We start from the raw sequence: 17,020 nt of genomic DNA, 5'->3' as shown, positions 1-17,020 counted from the left end.
GTAAGCCAGGCCCAAAGAAACATAGGTCCCATGGTTTCCCTTATTTGCAATAACTAGTATATGTCTGAGTCAAGCAGAAAAGGTCAGATAAAATAATGTTAGGCAAAGTGACCCCCAAGATAAGGACACAAATGGTTTTTTCTTTCTTGCTATTGTTTCTAATGTATTTATAAGGTACCATGTGATTTTTTTTTGTTGCTTTGTATGTCCCTCCCCCATGGTATAACTCCTGTTTTCACTGTATTTAATGTCGGTATAATTTGGGGAGGGGAAGGGGAAAATACAAATTGTTTAAATAGGGATACAGGTGGACCCATTGCAACAATGAGATGTATAAGATGCTATGTGAAAAACTGAACTTTACAACTTTGAGGGGGGGAGGAGTGTAGTTGTGGAGATGGGAGGGCAGGGGTGGTAGGGGAAAAATAAAGGAGGAGACAACAATGCTTGCTAAGAAATGTACTCATTACCTTGCTCATGTAATTGTAACCCCTCTGTATGGTATTTTCACAATAAAAAACTTACTAAAAATAAAATTCAGCTTTTTTTTTACAATAACTCTATTCAAGCACAATTGGATTTTGAAAATACTTTTTCATTGCAAACTAATAAAAAAATGTGTCACATCATTGCTTCTTGTCAGAGAAAAATGGTAAGGCTCACATCTTCATCCATTCCTATGATACAGTTTCCTCAGAGCACATTGGGCCTAGATGATGTTTGCTGGGCTTCCTGGTAGAATGGTTTTCAAGTCAGGATTTACTGATAGACCCTTGGTGTTTATCTGTATCTTCTGTCTGAAGGCTATGTCACTTGTTTTACTCATTACTCTGCGGTAAGGGAAAGAATATGTGGGCTTGAACAGCCCTCGCTTCCTCTTACCACGTGAGAGCTGGGTGTAGCAGCTCAGAGACTGCTTTAGCCAAGGCTCAAACATAGCTGCATTGCATGCACGGTCCTGGGCCCAATTGTACATATATTGACCAACCACCTTCTGTTGGTCAAATATATTGCCACAGATGTTTTTCTTGGAGGCTATAATGTGTTATTGTTGCTGCTGAAGCTTTTGCAACTCTGTTGAACAGTAAGATGATAAGCTGTTGCAGTAAGACATTGTGAGATTCCTAGTAGTAATACCTTTCATATACTACATGTAGCACACTATTTTTAAAAGATTTTCAATATCAAAAGCTATATTGAGAGACATTTCAGTAATTCTCAATGATGGAAACAGCATTGAATTCAGAATATTCTGGCTAATTACTATTAACTAATGGTATTAAGGATATCATTCTTTCACTTTAACATGATTAATCATTAGGCCCTACCTGGTCTTTCGCTTTGCAAGTATTTTTTACTGTGAATTACTACAAATGATACTGAGTTTCAGAGCAGTCCCAAGCTGTCCAGGCTAGTGTATGATAGATCACATGCACCAATTCCTATCACAGACACTTAGGCCACCCTTCCTAATGCCCACATCATATGCCTCACAGATTTGGAATCTGATAAACAGCTATCTTGGCTTTTGTGATACTGGAGGTAGGGGGAGAGGCCTGGAACATGGAATGTCTAGTTTAAAATTAAGTAAGTTTCTTGGCACCAATGGTTCATGCCTGTAATCCTAGCTACTCAGGATGAAGTCTAAGGATCGAGGTTTGAAGCCAGCCAAGGCAGGAAAGTCTGTGAGACTCTTATCTCTAATTAAGCACCAAGAAGCTAGAAATGGAGTTGTGGCTGAAGTAGTAGAGTGTGGTCATTGAATAAAAATGCTCAGGGATAGCACCTAGGCCCTGAGTTCAAGCCCCAGGACAGGCACAAAAAACAAGAACTACAAAAACCAAAACAAACCACAAAACCTAGAGAAATCCTGGGCAAGTGAGAGTTGTTTTCCCAGTTCAGAAGCAAGATCAATTATTAGAAAGGAATATTACTAGAAACTGTCTGCTAAAACCAGCAGCTTACCTGTAAATGGGGCTGTCATGAGGCCTGCTCACTGTACCTGTCTTGTCAGGTTGAGAAGCTAGTTATTGATTTTTCCTTGGAATTGGAACCAGCATTATCTCTAAAGAGATTGTGACTCCCAAGAGTAGTCAGTATTCATGTCCCCAGATGGCTGTTTCTCTACCAGTGCTTGCTTTATCGGTGTCAGGATGCTGGAGATTCCACATCATTTCTATGGACCACAGTTCTCTCTGCATTGGCCGTTGTTGGGTTTTGCTTGACAGTTGCTTCTTAGGGTGTCTCTCTCATTTGGCTCTCTGGCCCCAATACTCTAAGCCCTTTGTAGCCTGTGTGACATATAGGGAATCTTTTCCTCTTGTGAACCCTAGTCATTCTTCAGGTTATCTTGAATATTGTTCCCTCCTGGAAGCCTTTCATGATCATCTTGTGCTGGTTTAGGCACTCTCCTCTGCACCGTCAGACCTCCTTGTACTTACTACAATTATATGCCACCAGAGCTGTAGTAGTAGTTGTAGTAGTAGCTGTAGGACTTACTATTTAGTCTCCTCGAAGGGCAACATATTTTGTTCTGTGTTGTACCCCAAATATCTTCCGCTTTGCCTTGTACAGAGTAGCTACTAGAGCAGTTTAAAAAGACCTCGGGGAACAAGCTGTAACCTGCCCCTCCCCTTCCTCTGTGGTTTGTTTTGGACTTGCTATGTGGCTTCACTGAGTGGCTGTCAGTAGCTGTCCCTCCAGTCTTCTGGGGAGACAGAACCACACTAGATTCATGGAAGAGCCAGTCCTCTCCATTCAGAAACTGCCTTCCAGTTCAGTCACTTCTTCATTTGTTCTGTAAGGCACTGGTAACTTTATAAAATAAACACAAAATCGCCGACCCAACCTGCCAGGGTTACATAAATATCAGTGGGGAGGTGGAGGAGTATATTGTGTAGCATGGAGTCATCAGTGCTATGTTTATTTTTTTAACATGAACTCAAAATATTTCTCCTGTGACAAAGTATTCCAGTACAATGTGAAATCTTCCTCTTACCTCTGAAGATCTGGCGACTCACAGGCTATGCTATGTTACATTGTGAATTTAGGTGTTTTTGTTTAATAATTCAAACCAGATTATTTTTCTTTCTTGCTATTTAACATTAACCACTTCCTGTGATTTTTCCTGTATTAGGAAACAGATGTTCTGTATTTTTTATGAGTCTTTTCCAAATGCTGACCAGGACTTTAGTACTTGTTGGATGTGTGTGTATGTACATATACTGTTTTCTGAGAAATGAGTTGTAGTAGAATTTGTAAATAAAAGCATAGCATATTTAACCTATAGAATCATGCAGATTTGTTCAAGGTGGAAGACAGTTGCAGCATTCTGTTTAATACTGGTTCTGGCCTAAGGACACATTGGAACTGTTTCATGATGGTATGCTTGCCAAAATACAGTGATGTAGCAAAGAGCACACAGTTGATGTAATCTGTACTTTAATGCTTTTATTTTAACCTATCTCCTCTAATTATATAAAATTCTTTCATCTCTGTAAAACGCTGAATTTGTGCTCCTCTTGCCCAAGCAATTTGGTAAATATAACTAAAAATGAGAATGGACTTGGGATCTTTACCATGCAGAAGTTCAACATAGTCTAAAAACCTATAGTAGAGGGTGGAAAAGTGGAAAAGTTGTAGACATGCAGGGAGCAGAGTAGTCTCACTTGAGCCAAAGAACAAGGGAATCCTTGGGAGAAGACTTGGTATTAATGTCAGGTTATATCATGATAATGTAAAACATAATTTAGGTATGTTATTCAGATTATATTATCTGCCTACAATGGTCAGGTTAGCCACCATTTTGGTAGATTCACTAACTTCGCTGACATTTCTTGAGATTCCAGTGCAGCAGTTCAGGTTGGTCATGTAAAGGCTTCTGTAAAGGCCTTCTACTGTAGAACTGGTGCTTGGAACAATGAGCTACATTGAACAAAAACCCATCTCTTCATTTACCTAACAAGCATCCTTTCATTAGAGTCCTATGGGTCACAGAAAGAGAGTCACAGAATCTAGCCTTGAGAACTCCAGAATTCATAGATTCTGCCACAGTTACCTGGCTGGTCTACAGCCCAATTTCCCTGCTGTACAGTAAGGTTGTTATATTCCCAGCTCCCTCGGCCTTGCTGACAAGGTCAAAGTAGATGTAAATGGGCTTTGAAAAACAATTTAAAATAACAAAACCATTTGCCAAGAAGTAATTCCATAGCCCATGAGGTTTAAATATGTTGTTGCATATTATTTGCTCAACACCATGTAAGTGAAAAGATGGTTAACTTAAAATTGCACGTTTTAGGATATATTTGTAGCAAATATATATATATTGTAACTGTTGATACTCATAATATTCTAACCCATGAATAAACAAAGAACATTTTTCAAGAACACAAACTATTAATAAACATGAAAAGGTTCATTCTTATAGAAGTGCAAACTAATAATATCATTTTATACATAAAACATAGAGTTCATGCCTGTAATCCTAGCTACTCAGGAAGCTGAGATCTGAGGATTGTGGTTTAAAACTGCCTTGGGGAGGAAAGTCCGTAAGATTTCCAGTTAACCATCTGAAAACCAGAAGTGCAGCTGTGGTCCAAAGTGGTAGAGTACTAGCCTTAAGCAAAAACAAAAAACAAACTCAGAAATAGCTACCAGGCCCTGAGTTAAAGCCTTATGATCAACAACAACAGCAAAAACAAAAATAAATATTAGGATTTTAGGATCTATTCATTATTTTGTTGGTATTATTCTATTTTAGTAAAAACTCCTTCAAGGAAGGAAAAACACCTAACAATCTCTCTGTAAAATTTAAGGAAGCTAGAAAAATAAGATTAAAGAATTTAAAAATCTAAATCAAAAGATGTCCAATGAAATTATATTTATAATAATAAAAATTAACATTAACCTAAATACCTAACCTTGGAGTACCGATTCAGTAATTTATGGCTTTTTAATAGGAAAAATACTGTGCATATATGTAGAAATATACACAGAATAATTAAGATTTAAGGTGAAATGAAGAAAATAATAGCCATCATTTATGAAGGCTTTTTAAAAATGTATTCACAGCATGCTAATATTTTCCAATAGCTATTTATGCAAAATTTATTTTCATTTAACACTGTGGGAAATTGAGGGTTAGAGATAAATTGTTTAAAGACTTGAAGCTTTTTAGTTGAGGATCCAGTATTTCCCTAGATCTGCCAAACTCTCAAGCCTCTACTTAATTTATGACCAATGACATATAAACTGCAGACAGCACCATACAAAAATACATGTCTATCAAAAGTAGAAGTCAAAAATAGATAGCACCAGGATGGTGGGAATATGGGGTAGATTTCAGAGAAGCTTGCCATCCTTCTAAAATTGCCATTGCCCTTTCCATAGAAAAATGGGGAAAATATACTCTGTACAAGATTCTATTTTGCTTTATTTATTCTTTTCTATCAGTTGTGAGGCTTGAACTAAGGGCCTGGGCACTGTTCCTGAGCCTTTCTGCTCAAGGCTAGTGCTCTACCACTTTGAGCTAGAGCTCCATTTCCAGTTTTCTGGTAGTTAATTGGAGATAAGAGGTTCATGGACTTTACTGCCCAGGCTGACTTTGAGCCATGATCCTCAGATCTCAGCCTCCTGAGTAGCTAGGACTTCAGGTATGAACTGTCAGCACCTGGCAAGATTTTATTTTTCACTCATGTTTTCAAGTGTCTTCTTAAAGTATAACAAAATAGGATTGCATGTATACTTTTTAAATATCATATTGACTTTGGCTTTATCATAATACTTTTACCTTCAACTTAGCCATGCATTAGTTGAGAACATGTACCACCAGCTCCACAATTAAAGCAAAATTCTAGTCTGCTGATTAAGAATGAAGAGCCTAGACCAGCTCTTCCAGCCAGGACCCAGTCTTGAGGTAGAGATGATGGGGTGGTGCCATCTGGATAAAGTAGGCCAATTCACCTCTCAGTGTGTCATTTGCTAAACCAGGAGTCCTTTTACAATGGGCAGAATATTGACATTTCATTTCCTGCTTTTACCACTGGAGCCCAAGACTTAATTTGTGATTCTTTGGCATATACAGCATTGCTTTATTGCCAGCATGCAATAACAGCAAAATTTCTCCAGATATAATAATAGACAATAATAGACAAAATTTTTCTTAGACTTTATCCATCTTTTTTTTTTTTTTTTTGCTAGTTCTGGGACTTGAACTCAGGGCCTCCTGAGCACTATCCCTGAGCTTCTTTTGCTCAAGGCTAGCACTCTATCACTTGAGTCATGGCGCACTGCCACTTCCAGCCTTTTCTGAGTGGTTAATTGGAGATAAGAGTCTCACGGACTTTCCTGCCCGGGCTGGCTTCAACTTACATTCCTCATATCTCAGCCTCTTGAGAAGCTAGGATTACAGGCATGAGCCATTGGTGCCTGGCACATTGCCCCATCTTGGTGGAGCATGTACCATTTATCGTAATAATAGGGTCCTTTGTGTGTGTCACAAACCTTTTTACATCTGTTTTGCCACTTGAAATAATACTGTATACAAATTTACAAGTGAAATCAAGTATACTTGAATAGAGATCAGTGGCCATCTCTCCAGAACTGGAAATGTTCTCCAACATTATTCTTAGCACAGTGTATTCCAGTTAACTTTTGACTTTGTAGGTGGGATACTGGAGGCACACACAAAGTAAGTGTGGCTTCCCAAAAGTCACTGGTAATAAGGACAGAGCTGAGAGTCAGACTTCAGGTGTTTCCCCTCCCCCTAGAAAATTAAAATGAGAGTTGAAACAAATACATTGAGACTAATCAGAATCCAACTGCCAGTGCAAAGCTAATAGTCTTCTAGGACTATAACTTTCTATTTTATAATTGCAATAAACGTTATAGTAATGGAAAGAATCCAAGAGGTTATTGTGTGCATTCTAGACAAATTCCGTTCAAAGGAACTTTTCACAATGATGGAAATGTTTTATACCTATGCTAGTCCATACAGAGCAATTGCAAATGGGATAATATTTAATTATATGTAAGTTCAAATACCCATATGTACTGATGGTAACTATTTTAGGGAGCACAGTATTGGGTTTCTCTTTGTTTGTTTGTTTCGTTTTTTGTTTGTGGTTTTGGTAGTTTGAAACAAGGTCTCACTCTATAGTGCAGGCTGGCCTAGAACTCACTATGTAGCCCAGGCTGCCCTTGAAATCATGTTCCTCCCTCCTTAGCCTCCAGAGTACTGGAAGTTTAGGTGTACACCACCATGCCTGGCTTAGTTCTAGACTTCATACTGCCTTCTGTCTGTGAATGTTTCAAAGTTAACCAGGTCAAGTCAGAATTCTTGATTTTCTTTCTTGCTCAACCTGTTTCTCTCCCTGAGTAAATGAAGTCATTGTTGACCCAGTTGCTTGAGTGAGAAAAAAAATCTCAGTTTCATGTCCCACATCTACCTCATCAGCAAATCCTAATTGCCCCAGAAATCCATCCACTTCTCTCCATCTCTGCTGCTACCATCATAGAAAAGTACCCATACATCTCACCCCAACAGTCAAGAGGCTCAGAATTGGCCACCCTTAGCCCCTGATGCCTCTTCAGACACCTTCACAGCACTGCTAAGCAGGTGTAGCCAAACTCTTCATTAGGTCACATTGCTCCTTGATATGAAAAAAAAAAGTTTTAGAACTTAAACACTTCTGGAAATTATCTTTTTACTTCTTTCTATACGTATTCATTTTCTGTCTCCCATTACAAATAAGAACCTCATTAGAAATTATTTCCTTACTCACTGCTGTTATCTTCAGCAACTACCATCATGCTTAGAACACAATCTATGCCCTGTAAACCTCTCAGCAATAGCTAAATTAATATTGTTATTATTGTAGGGGGAGATGAGATAGCAAATCAAACTACATTTATAATTTATTAGTGATAGATGATGTTGCTATCCCTGTTCATGGGAAGTCTTTGCACTCAGATGCAGAGGGCAAGGTGGGTGTTAGGGTTAATTTTTAAATCTGTGAGTGGTAGGGTGGGCCAGAGCCTTAATGGAATCTCTGATGTGAGCTAAAAAGAGTGTGTTCTGTCTGCAGAGGTCTTCGCGTGTTCCAGATCTTGAAACTTTTGTCTACTGTTAAGTAATCCTGCAAGATTACTTTTCACAGTCATCCAGGAGGAGTTTAGGTAGTAACAGAAAGAAACATAGAATTCAGGGCAAAGATTATCCATCCAAGAGGCCAAATTGTAATGTGTCTTTTGTAGCATACACTACCAGTCAAGTCCACCAAGTACTTTTACTTAAGATCTATATACAGAGAAGATGAAGCTGATGAACTTGGAAATATGGTCTGTCCTGCGCTGTTTTGTTCCCTCTAATATTGAGCAAGTATAGGAAATAATTGTTTCCTCGGTACTGGATAGATATAAAAGATGAAGTTAAAATTTGTTTTGTTATATCTGGAGACTACCCTGTTGTTACTAGTTTTGGGCTTTTTATATATTTATAATATGTATGATATTATAATATATATTATGTAATACATGATATATAATATATATTATATATGTAATATATAGTTACTCATGATAATACATATTGTGTATTATGTTATATATTATATCATATATAATAAATTATATGATAGGTAATATATAATATATGTAATATATAGCTACTCATTATCATACATATTATGTATTATGTTATATATTATATCATATCATATATCATATATATGATATGATAGGTTTCTGTATATGAGTGTGTGTACACACAAACACACACCAAACACCTTACTAAAGTCTTGGAGAGACAAAAATGAATTACAGGATGATTCTCAATTTTCAAGGACCAATAAATGAGAACTTTGAGTTACTTGCAGTGGCAGAGTTAAAGGGACAATGAGCGTAGAGAATAATGGTGCCTAGTTGGCAGGAATGGGAGAACTGTTAAGTGGCGCTGTGGCTCAAGCAGTAGAGTGCTTGCCTTCAGCTGACGCGCTGAGGAGGGACAGCGCCCAAGCCCAGAGTTCAATCCTCACAACCGACAAAAAAAAAAAAAAAAGAATGTCAGGTCTGGAACTAGATTGTCACAGCCTGGTACTGCCACTGACAGGCCTGTGATGCTAGACTACTGACTTAACTTCTATGCCTTAGTTTACTTACCTGCTAAATAGGGCAATATAATCTACCTCAGAGGATTACTAAAAGGGTTAGAGGAGCTTGTGAAGCACTTGGCTATAGCTCCGTAAAGACCAGCTTTTATTGTTATTATCAGAAAGAGTGCCACATAACTGTTAACTGAATTGAATAATACTACTTACTACTGGTACTTAAGAGTTGTGGCTGAAGGACAAAGAGCCCATTGGAAGTGCTAGGAATAGGGACAGACAGGTCATGTGAGCTTTTTCAGACAAGGCTGAGGTGCTTGGACTAGATCATAAAACCTAGAGGACGGGGCTGGGAAGGCGGCTCAGTGGTAGAACACTTGCTTTGCATGCCTGAGGCTGTGGGTTCGATTCCCCAGCACCACATAAGCAAAAAAGAAAAAAAGCCGGAAGTGGCGCTGTGGCTCAAGTTGTAGAGCACTAGCCTTGAGCTGAAGAGGTTCAGCAGGTTCAAGTTCCCATGTAAGACAAGGCTACAGTGCCTTGCAGTGGCCTCCCCCCATGGGTTCTAAATGGTATTACTGACCGACTTACCACCCTCCTTCCTATCTGATACGGGTAGGAAGATTGTGCATGAATTGAGTATAGATTAATGGCTCACTAAATACAGAATAATGAAGTGGATAGGATGTGTTTTCTCCCATGCTTTTGACTTAATTCTTCCAGTCTTAACTCCTCACCTCTGCAAAGACAGTACCAGCATGTCTTACTATAATCATAGGTGGACCCTTCCCTGAGAAAAATCACAAAGACAAAGTTTTTCATAATTCTCACATACAGCACCTGTCCCTTCCACCTGGGCCATTCACACAGGCCCTACAGGCTCATTGCAGTTCCTTAGAACCCAGGCCTACTATACTGGTTTTCCTGTTCCATCCCAAATTGTTTTTTAATTTAATTTTCTAGCACATCAGTAACCTTCCCAATTTGCCATCACTGCTAGTATCTAAACATGTTATGAGAGCAAACTTGGATCATTTGATGATTATAATTAAAACTAAAAGTAATTACCCTATTTTGAGCTGTTCAAATTTAATTGACAGTATATTGGCTAAGAGCATGGAATACAGGCAGAATGTCACCATCTTATAACCCTGGGTAAGTGACTTGGCCTCCCTTGATTTCCTCATTACAAAATGAGAATGATGATAGACTTACCACTTCAAGTTATTTTTGTGAGGGTTAGTTGAAATAACAGGAAGAACAGGCACATAGGAAATGCTGTATATTTGCTCTCTCTACTTTATGATTTCCATTGAAATGACATTATTAAAGGAGGTTATGATGGATCACTGGGAAAAAGAAAATGGATGAATAAAATTTATATATACTTTTGACTTGATTGGCCAGCACCTGATCGCCACAAATGTATTCCCCAGACCTGTGCTGTCCTGCATGTAGAAACCAGCCCTGTGTGCTATTGACTACTTGTGCTGTGGCTATCCTGGGTTGAGAGATACAACTGCATTGTGAAGATGTCCTATGAAAAAGAGAGGAGGAAAAGGAGAGATGCAGGTCAAAGGATACAAAGTAGCGTTTGTATCATAGGATGAACCAACCTATAGATCTGCTTTATTGCATGAGGATCAAAGTGAATAAAACTATCATATTAGGGACTTTGGTTGTTGTTGTTCTGAGACTGGTACTTGACCTCAGTATCTGACACTTTCACTCATTGGCTGGTGCCCTTCAACCTGAGCCATACATCCAACATATATTGGGGACTTTTAAGTTGGTACATTTTAGTTACTGTTGTCACAAAGAGCTACTGGAATGATACATATGTTAATCAGCTTAGTAGCTATTTTATAATATTTATGTATATTTCATAATGTCATGTTGTAAGCCTCAAATATACACAATAAAATTAGGTTAAAAATGTGAAATGTCTTAATTTTACATGAAATGATAGTATTCTGGATAAAAGGTTAAGTTTAAACTATTATTAAAATTAACAGGTTTCCTTTTTTAATGTGGTAAATAACACATGTAATGTTAGACACATGGCTTGCATTCTGTTTCTCTTGAATAACACACCCTGAAGCTCACCATTATTGATAAGACAAAACCTTGTTGTAACTTTACTGCTGTCCACTGTTGGAAAGTCTGGCATGCCCTCCTGTTGTCCTTCAGGTTAGGCTGACCAGCAGTTTTTACGAGAGTCCATAGATGGAGCCTTGACTGGGTCCTAGCAGAGGGGGCTGTGAGACCAAAGGAAAAGCACCAGCTAAGGAGGCTTGTGCTGACTTAGAGGGGTTTGGATGAAAACACTACCATTTATAGTTATACTAGCCTCAGACTTTCAGCACTCCCTGAAGTAGATGAGAAAACACTCTCTATTCAAGAAGTTGAAACATGTAGAAAAAAAATACACTTTCTCCTCCATTAGGAGCCAGAAAAAGCTTTGTTAATCTTTAACTAAAAGAATAAATACTCAACTTTATGGCAGTCACTTGGGACCAAAACACACTATCCGAATGTGATTTACTTACAGAATGTTTGTTTAATTCTGTTTCAGATTCACTCTCCTACTTAAAACCTGAAAACGTTGGACCACACTAAATTTTACTGGTAAGTTCTCTTTCTTTATAAAACAAAGTGACTCTGACATTATTTTTGAAATGATATTCACACTTCTAAGTTAGATGTATCCTTTCCGGTACTATGACTAGATGTCTATATATTTGTACTTTTTTCCTTTCCAGAATGATTTATGATGTTCCCATGCCTTCCAAAAACAAAAAATAAAGAGCAACTCATATTCTTTTGCTGAGAACATGGGTAAGGGAGAGCTAAGCCACTGCATACCAAATATTATTCAAATAAAAACTTCGCTTTGTAATGAAACTATTTCCAGGCTCCTGTTGATGGTCTGCTTGTTTCAAATAGTATCCAAAATAACAAACTGTTACTTCAGCCAAGGAATTCACAGTCCCTTGCAGTGTGTTGTAATGAAAATTGACACACAGCTACAACATATCAGAGCTACACTCCTTATTACTGATCTCTATTTTAGTTGTTATTACAGAGGTGATATGCAGAGGGGTTACAGTTACATAAGTCAGGTATTGAGTACATTTCTTTTTATTCGACAGTATCAATTCTTCCTTTGCTTACTGATCTATTTTTTTTATCTCATTTCTCAACTTAGCCAAACATGACTGTTAACTAGTTACAACAGTTTTCTGTTAGTAGAAAATATCCTTTAGAACCAAGAAAAAAAAGTGCACTTTTTAAGTGGAAATGCTTTTCAGGCTTCATGTAGAATCACTGATATTGTAGCTGTTCTGTTATTGTCAGAGTGTAGCAGTTAGCTTTTGCTGTATAACAAACTTTACTCCCAAAAGTCACTCACTCAAAACAGCAATTGCTTAATTTTCTGGGCCAATTCTGTAATTCTTCTAGTTTCAACTGAGATTATTCATGTATCAGGTCCAAATCAGGACAGGCTTTTTTTTTTTTTTTTGGCTGAAGTGGTAAGCCATGTTCTTCATTGTTCTTCAATGAAGTACTCTGTTCACTTGGTGATTGGGCATGGTGTCAAGAGAGACAGAATAGTCTTGAGGCCAAGTGTTCCCACTGCACTCTGTAGGCTAAGGCAGGTTGTATGGGTAACCTAGATTCAGGAGGTATAGGTAAGCGTTCTTGGTGCGAGGATCTCATCACAGTCTCATTGCAAGGAGCATGGTTACAGGGAGGAGAAGTATAACCACCTGGCCATCTTTTGTAGTGTTTATGGATCACAGCTGGGTAGAATATGAACCACATGCATATCAAGAAGACTCAGGTCATGCTCTCATCTCATTGCCTAGTTTGACTCCATCTTGATGAGTAACACTGTAGAATCATAGACTCACTTCTTGGTATCTGAAATGTCAGTTTGTTCAGTGGGCTCCTCAGTGTCCTTGCTGGTACCAGGTTTTCCACCTTTCAACCCTGCAACCCTGTACTGCCACACTAGCTCACACTAGTCACCCTTCAGTTCACCTTACAGGATGCTCCTCTCTGACCAGAAGCCATCCCTGCCCCCTCCACACTAGCTGTCACACCAGCCTAGGCTTCTCTCGTACTTTTCTACTTTCACTATCTGGCCCTGTGCTTTCTCGCTCACCTCCCACTATTCCCTTTATTCTTGCCAGACTTCACTTTTTACCATTTATCTTCAAAGCGTCTCATTCTGCATACCTCTTCTACATGGAAATCTTCCCCATTTTTACAAGGCCTAATGGAATCTTCCCTTCTCTGTATCATGACCTCACTCCTGCTGTCTGTAGTCTCACTGACTCTGAACTCCTTTCAAGCCAACTAGTGCCCTCTTGACTCTTTTCACATGGCTGCTTTTTCTTCCTTGGTTGCTTTGTTAGCTCTTTGAGAGCAGAAGGTTCCATATGGCTTCTTAGTGGCCTGCAGCATGGGCTGAGAGTGCAGTGGGAACTTAGTCAAGCAAGAAGCAGCCTGGACACTGCATCCATTGCCATAATACAGACTCACATAGTCCCTTCTACCCGGCCTTGCACGTTCCTTAGATTTGAGGTTGACCCAGGGATCTTAAAGCACCCCCCATGATTCTGATGTGGTAGTTATGCAGCTGGCAATCACTTGTTTTTGTTACAGAAAGAACAAAAAAAATTTAATAAGATTTAAGTTAGACCTCAGCTCTGGGACCTTATCAATGCAATCTTTCCCTATTTGGAACGTAGAAATAATTTTTGGTTTGAAAATTGCCAGGAAGATAACAAGATGTAGTATGTTAAAAAGTTTTACGGTGTAAAGTGATACAGTGTAATTTAAACATATCCATTGAGTGTGCATCTGTGAGTAATCAATGTTTTGCAGGACAGTTATCTGCCTGATGGTGGTACAGCCCTAGGCAATGAATAGTTAGTTAGGCAGCAGCCGGGAAGAGATAGACGTGATAATGGTAATAAGTAGTGTCTACTGGGGTTTTTTTTGGTAATATAATTTTATTGTTATCATGAAGGTGTTGTGCAGATGGGATACCATTTCACAATTCAGGTAATGCATGTACTTCTCTTTTGGACAGTGCCATTCCCTACTGGTTTTTGAATGATAACTGTATGCTAGAATAATGTTAGCTGCTGTACATGGAGCTTTTTCAGAATTACAAAATGATTTTCCCACCTATTTGCTTGCATCTATACCATTTTTATAGTATATTCTATCATTAGTGCATCATTTACATGATGAATTATTATTATCATTCAAAATACCTTGTTAAAAGGTTCCTGTCCTGAGAGAGGAAGGGAGGTGAGCTATCAGCCATTGGCAAGGTCAAACACAAAGTCCTGTAGAGGTGGGAGATATTTTCATTTGGTGGAAGAATTGAGTAACAAGAACAAACTTATATACTAAAGAGAAGTAGGTGCTCCGTGCCCAGGGATAGGCCTGAGGACATTCAGTCACCCAAGGAAGGATGGAGTGTGCAGGAGGTAAGTCGAGACAGAAGGAAGACAAGAAGACGACTCAGGTGTTTGCTGAGTTGGCAGGTTGGCCCAGGACTCTTCCTATCCAAAGCCACCACTCCTCCCTCAGCCTGCTCGCTTGGAGCTTCCCCATAACCACTGCCCCAGAGTAGGCAGCACTTGTAAAATGTGCTCCACTGGCTGCTCGATGTATGTTCTATCATTTTTGTTAGTATAAATTAATTTTACAATTGAGTTTCATTGTGCCATTTCATACATGCATATAACATACTCTTGATCACATTCATCCTCTCTTTATTATTCTTTCCCTATTCCCCTCTTTTCTTGCCTCCCCCCCCCCTTTTTTTGTTGGTTGTGGGACTGGAACTCCGGGCCTGGGCGCTGTCCATTAGCTCTTCAGCTCAAGGTAAGCATTCTACCTTTTGAGCCACTACGCCACTTCTGGTTTTCTAGTGATTAATTAGAGATAAAGAGTCTCATGGGACTTTTCTTTCCCAAGCTGGCTTTGAACCGTGATCCTCAGATCTCAACCTCCTGAGTAGCTAGGATTATAAGCATGAGCCATTGGCACCCGGCTTCCCTCCCCTTTTTTAGTGGTTTCTATTATGCTGTTTCATATAATGTACTTCTATAGTATTTTCATGCACATCATTATCATGTCCTTTCCTCTCCTCTTCTACCTGTTGATTTCTTTTTTTAAAAAAAGTCCCTTTTAAAATCATGGCATATTATTGTTTCCACATATAAGTGAAAACATGCAATATTTGTCTTTCTGAGCTTGACTTGTCTCTCTTCACAATGATCTTCACTTCCATACATTTTCCTGCATCTGACAGAATTTTGTTCTTCTTGAGGCTGTTTGTTGAATACATACCACATTTTCTCAAACCATTAGTTTTTAGACACCTAGACAAGTTCCACATCCTGACTGTTGTAGTAGTGGTGCTGCTGTATACATAGGTATACAGGTATCTCTCTGTATTTACATTGCCATTAACATTTCCCCCTATTTTGTTTGTTTCCTTGATGATAGCTAGTCTGTTTTCTGTTACTTTGGTTGAGGTGGTCTAGTCTATGTGCCTATCTTCTTTCAGAATTTTTAAGATGGCTTTTAAATATCCATATAATGTATTGAGATTCAGAAGGGGGAAAAAGCCGAGAAAATGGAAATGCATGAAAAAGGAAAGTAGGGTGAAGTCTGAGGTAAGATTAGGCCCTATTTTATGGTGGAAGCTTATACATTTGCCAGCAGATCATTGGCCCTTGAGCTTCTGAGCAGGCAGTCCCAGAAAAGACACACACACTCATAACAATTCACAGTGGCCAGAAAATAAAGCCTAATAGTTACTAAGAAGAAGCAATGTGAGCAAGTCAAGATTGGTTCTCCAGGGTGCTCCTGAGGAGAATAACACCCAGGATCCCTTCAGTAAGTACAGTGGACCAGGCTCCATTTAAGTATGATGTAACACCTGAGTGTGATCCAAGAAAAACCCTTTCAGGACAGGTATTCATTTCTTTGTTGGCCTTGCTTGAGCTGAGAATAGTAGTTTCCACTGGAATAACAAGTACCTTTATTCATTGCCCCCCTTTCCTCTAGACTCATGATGGACTTCACAGATTGACATTGCTTCCTGATGTCAAGCCTTGGCATTTGTCTGTAGACGAGATTTGGCACCTGAATTACAATCTACTTACCATCCCTTTCCCAAAAGAATAAAAAAACAACTTGCTGCTACTACTCTGAATTTTCTTTCTTTCAATGACCAGTCCTTCTAAATTATGACTCCGTCTATAGAATGGCTTTTTGATACTCACAGTTTTGCTTTGACCTGTATGACTCTCCTTACATCTATGTGCCCTTCTGTTCTGATGTCCATAACTCTGGACCACTTCCTGTACTGGACTATTCAGTTCCTTTGGAGCGAGTTTGAGAAGCTCATGGAACTTCCTTCTAAACCACATACTTGATTAATAGTAGCCAACTCTGAATTATGTTTCTATTGCAATTCATGCATTCTTCTTCAGATTTGTAACCTTAAAATTTATTAAAACAAGTAGTGTCTGTTTAATGACAGTACTGGTAAGATGAACCACTGGTACAGAAGCTGATATGGGAGTTATGTTAAACCCAGACTTTCTGTGGGGTATTTCATAGACAGAAACAATATTAATTTGGTCACTATTGTTATTATTATTATTATTATTATCATCATCAGAAAAGAGGCCAATACTCCACAAGGACTGTCCATAAAAAGTACTTTCCTTTGGGGAGTTATTTTTCTTCTGATTGGGTTTATTATTGTTGTTGTTGTAGTCAAGAGAAATCTTACCTAGTTTCTTGGCTTACATGACTGGTATGTTCAAATTGCACAGGCTTCAGACACAGCTTAAAAATTGCCCATCAACTATTTATGTTCT

At 38.7% G+C, this 17,020-nt stretch overlaps 1 protein-coding gene across 4 annotated transcripts in view; it reads left to right on the top strand.

Moving 5' to 3' along the window:
- Gng12 (guanine nucleotide binding protein (G protein), gamma 12) overlaps nucleotides 1-17,020 on the top strand; it is a 128,731-nt gene that overhangs the window by 44,810 nt on the left and 66,901 nt on the right. For all 4 annotated transcript variants that reach the window (XM_013020483.1, XM_013020484.1, XM_013020486.1 and 1 more), the window contains one exon: nucleotides 11,677-11,729. The gene's annotated coding sequence lies outside the window, so the exon portion shown is untranslated. The remainder of the gene's footprint in view (nucleotides 1-11,676; nucleotides 11,730-17,020) is intronic.

This window comes from Dipodomys ordii, unplaced genomic scaffold (genome assembly GCF_000151885.1).
Source record: "Dipodomys ordii isolate 6190 unplaced genomic scaffold, Dord_2.0 Scaffold51, whole genome shotgun sequence".
NCBI lineage: Eukaryota > Metazoa > Chordata > Mammalia > Rodentia > Heteromyidae > Dipodomys > Dipodomys ordii.
Note: the sequence above shows the minus strand (reverse complement) of the source record. Positions and strands in the feature narration are given on the sequence as shown.